At 35.2% G+C, this 6,000-nt stretch overlaps 1 long non-coding RNA gene across 1 annotated transcript in view; it reads left to right on the forward strand.

Annotated features, from left to right (window-relative positions):
* Window positions 1-3,387, forward strand: part of LOC143649741 (uncharacterized) — a 46,283-nt gene extending 42,896 nt beyond the window's left edge. The window contains exon 3 of the long non-coding RNA XR_013159151.1: window positions 3,342-3,387. This is a non-coding gene — a long non-coding RNA (uncharacterized LOC143649741). The remainder of the gene's footprint in view (window positions 1-3,341) is intronic.
* Window positions 3,388-6,000: the final 2,613 nt, after the last annotated feature.

Here is a 6,000-nt window from a genome sequence, read left to right on the forward strand (position 1 = left end):
CTTACTATAGAATGTATATTAATTCAGTAGAATTTACCTCATCCTTCTTTTATAGTTCTCAATTACTGAATGGTATCATTTCCTTATAGTGTCTTTATTAAAGATATTTGGATGTTGAACAACTGAAATAAATCTTAGGGTGATTTTTCCTGTTAACATGTTGTTCTTTACCAATATAATTTTTCCAATCTATTGAATATATGGATATGAAAATATGTCAATATTTTCCATTTTCTCCTGGCACTTAAAATATTTTTGTCACATCATATGCTCCATTGACTATCATCTTCAATAAATCTTTTAGTCATTCCAATCAAGCATCCCAATTCTCTTTTTACCTTCCTTCTACTATCTTAATCATTCCCCACCAATTGTTTCTTACTTTATTTGTTTTTACCTTTTAAATATCCATTCAATTTTTCCTAAGAGCTATCTGTGCATCTAGAAAATGGCCATTTGAATCAGCATGTGGGATACTGGGTTTCTCATGAGGAAGAAAATGAAATTTGCTGCTAACAGATCAATGTTTTCAAGTCTGTTTCACACATGTCTGAGGACAGCATAGATAATAAGGAATGGTCACCTTCATAAACTTGACTTGCAACAGAAATGCAAAAAATAATTCATTGTGTCAGCAGGAGATACAGATGACTTTGTCTCCAACTTTGCTAACAGAGATATTTTAGACTCAGAAAACAAAATGAAAAGAAGACTGAAGAAATCTATGCTCTTAAATAAAACTTACATAAGTATGCATAGAGTCTATAGATGAAGAATAAATTTCCTTTCAGAGGATGTATGATTCTACATCACATGATCAGAAGAAAGTAATTATGTGTGTGATGGTTAATTTCATATGTCACTTAGGCTAGGTTATGACATGCAATTGTTTGCTCAATCATGTTTGCATGACTGTTATTGTGGGGGTATTTCTAGTTGCATTTAAGTCATTAGTCAGTTGCTTGCTTGTTTAACTGGTTACATTTACCTTCAGCAAGGAGATTGTCTTCAGCAATAAGAGGAGTCTCCTCACCCAATCAATTGTAGGCCTTAGAGGGAGAACTGAAGATTTCAGCTTTGAGAATAAAAAATTATCTTCAGTACTTCATCCAGCAGGCATCCTCTAGGGAATTCAGGGCTACCTTTATTGGATTTTCCAATCTGTGGCCTGCCCTAAAGATTTCAGACTTACTAATTCAATGGTCATGCAAGCCAATTCCTATAAATAAATCTCTAAACATTTATACAATATAAACCTCCTATTGGTCTGTTTCTCTGAAGAACCCTGACAGTGCTATGAGTATTAATTTCTATACATAAGGTCAAAGATCTATATATAATTAGTCTTTGTTAAGTAGTCAAAGATAATGAAATTATAAATTATATCTATTAAACATATTAAGTACATTTGCCTATACCATAGTTTATTAGAAAAATATTCTATAATGAATATTAAATACAAAGGTTGCATGCATTCTTATGTAGCCTTAAAACCAGGTTCGAGGCCCGAGGCCTCCAGGAACATTCTGTGAAATTAGAACAGGCCAAGACTAAGGGTCTGTAGTTATGGGAAGCAAGTGATTTATTAGCTCATGTGCACCAGGCTTAACTGAGTCACCTTGAAAGTCTGAGCCCTGAACAAAAGCCAACCTTAGCTTTTATCGACTGTATTACATGCAAGAGATAAGGTAAGCTCAATATGGCAGCAGCAATATTTAAGGAAAAACAATTGGTTAGTTTAAGGCCCAAAGCAGGTTACAGAAGCAGATGAGCTGTTAGAGAAGGGATCCCCATTTCAGGAATGTGTTTTATCTCACCTGCCTGCAGTTTCACCCATTCCTAAAGGCTAGGAAAGAGGTCTCCATCCCAGAATTTTGTCTTATCTTGCTTGCCTGTAGTTTCACCCATTCTTGAAGGTCAGTAGAGGGGGGTTTGGGAATTTTCCATAGAGGAGGCAGCCGAACAAGAAAGAGAAGCAGGAGAGAGGCCTGCCTGCTGTGAAGCCTGTTTGCTACACTTAAACCCCCAAAGATATTTTTTTCAACAGATGAATGTTATTGCATCTTTAAGACTTCATGAGTAGGCCTGGCATCTTGCTGTTTTTCTAGCTGGACAACTCTTATTAAATCTTATTCTTATTCAGCTTGCTAAACTATTATTTTATCAGAGACATCGATTTCCTCCTCAAATTTTCTCACATCCTTGTTTTTAATTGTTGTGTCTCGTTGAATCAACAAGTTCAATGTTATTTCCTTCAAGAATTAGCTCATGTTTCTGGGTTTGAAATGCTGAGCAAGCAATGTCTGGGTTCATCCAAAGGATCTGGATATATTTATGTCCAAGAAAATTCATTTTCAATAAAAGAACCATGCTCCCAAATACCAAGGCTGATGAAGAAGTGAGTTTATACAGACTACATCTCCTAAGGGAAGTCCAGTAACAGTCTTGATCATGCCCTCTACATCACTGCAGCAGGGTGGACTCTAGCCAGTTCTCTTCTGTTCCTCCACCAATTGTCAACCTAAGGCCTCTTCTTTCTTCCCAAGAAGTCTGAGTTCTACATTGAGATGAGGAAGTCCTTACACAAGTTCCCACTAGGAAACTTGATAACAATCATGGGTCCCTTCAGTGTGATGTCAACATTTCTGGAATGTTAACAGTCTGACTGAAGACAATGGTTTTTATTGTTGCAGGAGATTTGGAAAAAAGAGATTTTTGTTCTTGTAGGAAATGTGGAAAAAAGAGTCTGAGGTTAAGTTAGGTTTTTTGTTTGTTTGTTTTTAACATGGGCAGGGACCGGGAATCAAACCCGGGTCTCCAGCATGGCAGGTGAAAACTCTCCCACTAAACCACCATGGCCCACCCTGAAGTTAGGTTTCAACTCTTTCCTTTTAATTATTTTCAAGGCCATTGCTCTGTTGAAGTTTTCTGTGCTTCAGTCAGTTTGGTAATCTTTCTATCTAGAAAGTTGTACACATATTCCATGCTTGGTTCCTTTGTTTTGTGAGGAATATGAACCTGTTTCTTGTTTTTCTAATCTCTTCCATTGTTATTTTTTTGCTCTTCTAAACCAGATGCCATGTTTATTAGTATGGGTTTATAATATGTCAATAGTTATTATAGCATGACTTCTTAATTTTTGTAAATTTGATTAGGAATTTTACATTTGCATATTTTTTAGATATTTTGTCTTTGTTTATTTATTTAAAATTACAATAGTGCAGCATGCTTGTTGCAATATATTCAAGCTAAATTGAAGTATATTGTATTAAAACACTGAAGTTCTGTTTCCATCCAAAGTCTACTTCTCCCAAGTAATTTACCTATATTTTCTTTTGTAGTTCTCAAAACAGACCTCTGATACTATTGCCAAGCACACTTTACAGGTGAGGAAACTAAAGTACAAAAAGATTGAAGTACTGTGATGGCAAACATACATGGTCAATGTATGACAAAGCTGGATATTGAATCCTAGTAGTTTGGTTACAGAATCTAGTTGGTAATAACTCCGCTGTGCCACCTTTCAGCTAGTAGATGGTGAGTTATAGAAAGAGGGAGGTTCATTTTATACAGTGGGTCATGTATGAACACAATGATAAGCTTTAGGGATTTTAAAATAATGATATTCAAGTAGTAACCATACCACTGACATAATATCCTGGAGCCTTAGGGATTCCAACTATAAAATATGGCTACTAGGACAGATGCTTTTCAGTATTGATATTAATGAGTCAATAATGGTAAAGGACCATGTAAATCTCTAAAATTACCCCATTTATCTAAAGAATTTGCTTGCTTTTATTTGTGCTCCATCTCAGTGGGACAGTCATTAGAGGACAAAGCGTCACTGAGATTACTCTACTATTCGTATTAAGGCTACTTTAATATCCCATATGTTAGTCTGTTAATCCTTGATTTTCACTTTTCCCAGCAGATACAATGGCTCCCTTTTAGCATTCTAAACGCCCTGTGAATCTCATAATACACTTTGCAATAATTATCCTAAAATTTTTTGCCTAGCACTTTCTAATTTTTTAAAGAGAAAATTGTTTTGTGCTTACCAATTGTATATTTAAGCAGCACTTTTTTTTTACAAAAGAGCAATAAATGTCAAAGCATATCACAACAATTAGTTGTAGAACAGATTTCAGAGTTTGGTATGGGTTACAATTCCACAAAATTAGGTTTTTACTTCTAGTTGCTCTAAGATACTGGAAACTAAATGAGATATCACTATAGTGATACAGGAACAATACTCATTTGTTAAAACCTACCTCCTCTGTATAACTGCACCATCACTTTTGCAGATTTACATTTTTATTACATTATTTCTTAAACGTTCCATCTCCTTTTAAAAAGTAATATTTACATTCTATTTTATAACTAGTGACATTATATATTTTTCCAGATTTTTAGTGTTCAATAACTATCATTTTGCCATAACTTGTATATATTTTCTGCTCTTTATTGTTGAATTTGGTGCTCAAGTAAATTTTTTGGAAGTTTTTTTTTTTTGAAAAGTACGGGGTCTGAGAAATGAACTCAGGTCTCCCCATTGCATATGAGAATTCTTCCACTGAGATACCCTTGCACCACCCTCAAGTAAATTTTTGGAATATATGAATGCTATATTTTTTAGATCTTCTATATCTTTTGAAAAAATGTATATTTATATTTTGCCAAGGATGGTGAACATGAGAGATGACAGATTTTATTTTACAATTTACAGTTTTCTTGATTCATTGTGAAAAGAGGGTTAAATTGACAGGAAACCCTTGTTTATTTGTTGTGTATATAAATTCTTTTTTGTTTGTTTTGCATGCACAGTCATCAGATTGTGCATGCTTTTACAAATAGAATGTATAAGGGAAGGGTTTGATTAAGCATTAATAAGCAATGAATTATGGGCTTCCTGCATTCTCCAAGGCATAGTTGGGTGGCCCAGAAAATAGCACTCAGCAGGAGATATGATGAATTTAGGGAACAGGACTTAAATCTTGAATCTCCTAGTGCTTGATTCTGTTTTGGATATTGACATCTCAGATGGTTCATCATGATGTACTTTCTCTAGAAAGATGGAAACATTGAGCACAAAAAAATCATCTCTTCAGAACATGAGCCAAATCATACTGGAAGATGTATTTTACTTCTTTTTTCCTTAAGCTATAGATCAGAGGGTTAAGTATGGTGATAATTAAAGTGCAAAATACAGAGGTCATTTTATCAGTATCAATGGAGTGACCAGATTTGGGCTGCTACCAGAGAGCAGACCCACCACTGCCAGATGACAATCACATGTGGAGAAGCCTGGTCTCACCTGTGCATACCAAGATGACATATATAATGAGCATGTAGGAGACAAAAACAATCAGGACTAAAGAAATGACTGTGATACCTGCACAGACCAAAACCCATAGCTGTTTAGAGCAAATCTCTGAGCAGCTTTGCCTGAGGAGAGGCATGTCATCACAGTAGAAATGATTGTTGTTAATAGAGTAGCGATGAAAGGTATAAAATGAGGATGGTATGAAACAATATTATAAGGAAGCTTCAGCTAGAGAGGACCATTACAAGCTGAATGCAGACTCCTGGGGATATTGTTACCATACAGAGGAGGGGGTTATAAATAGCCAAGTGTTGATCATAGACTATGGAAATCAGTAGCAAGTACTCTGATACTATGAAAGTGAGCAAGTAGCTTAATTGTGTAGCATAGACTTTGAAGGAGATAATATTTTGATTGTATAAGAAATTTCTAAGCATTTTGGGTGCAATGACAGAAGCATAACAGAAATTGATGAAAGACAGATGGCTAAGAAACAGGTAAATTGGAGTGTTGAGTCTTGAATCTATCCTAATGAAACAAACCCAGGTTGCACATTTCTCTGCAATAATGATAGATGGACAAGAGAACCACAAAGGGGGATCTTCAAATATTGATGATTTGTGAGGCCTGCAAGAATAAGCTCTGTCACCTGGGTACAGTTTATTTGAACCATG

Source organism: Tamandua tetradactyla, chromosome 11 (assembly GCF_023851605.1).
Source record: "Tamandua tetradactyla isolate mTamTet1 chromosome 11, mTamTet1.pri, whole genome shotgun sequence".
Lineage (NCBI taxonomy): Eukaryota > Metazoa > Chordata > Mammalia > Pilosa > Myrmecophagidae > Tamandua > Tamandua tetradactyla.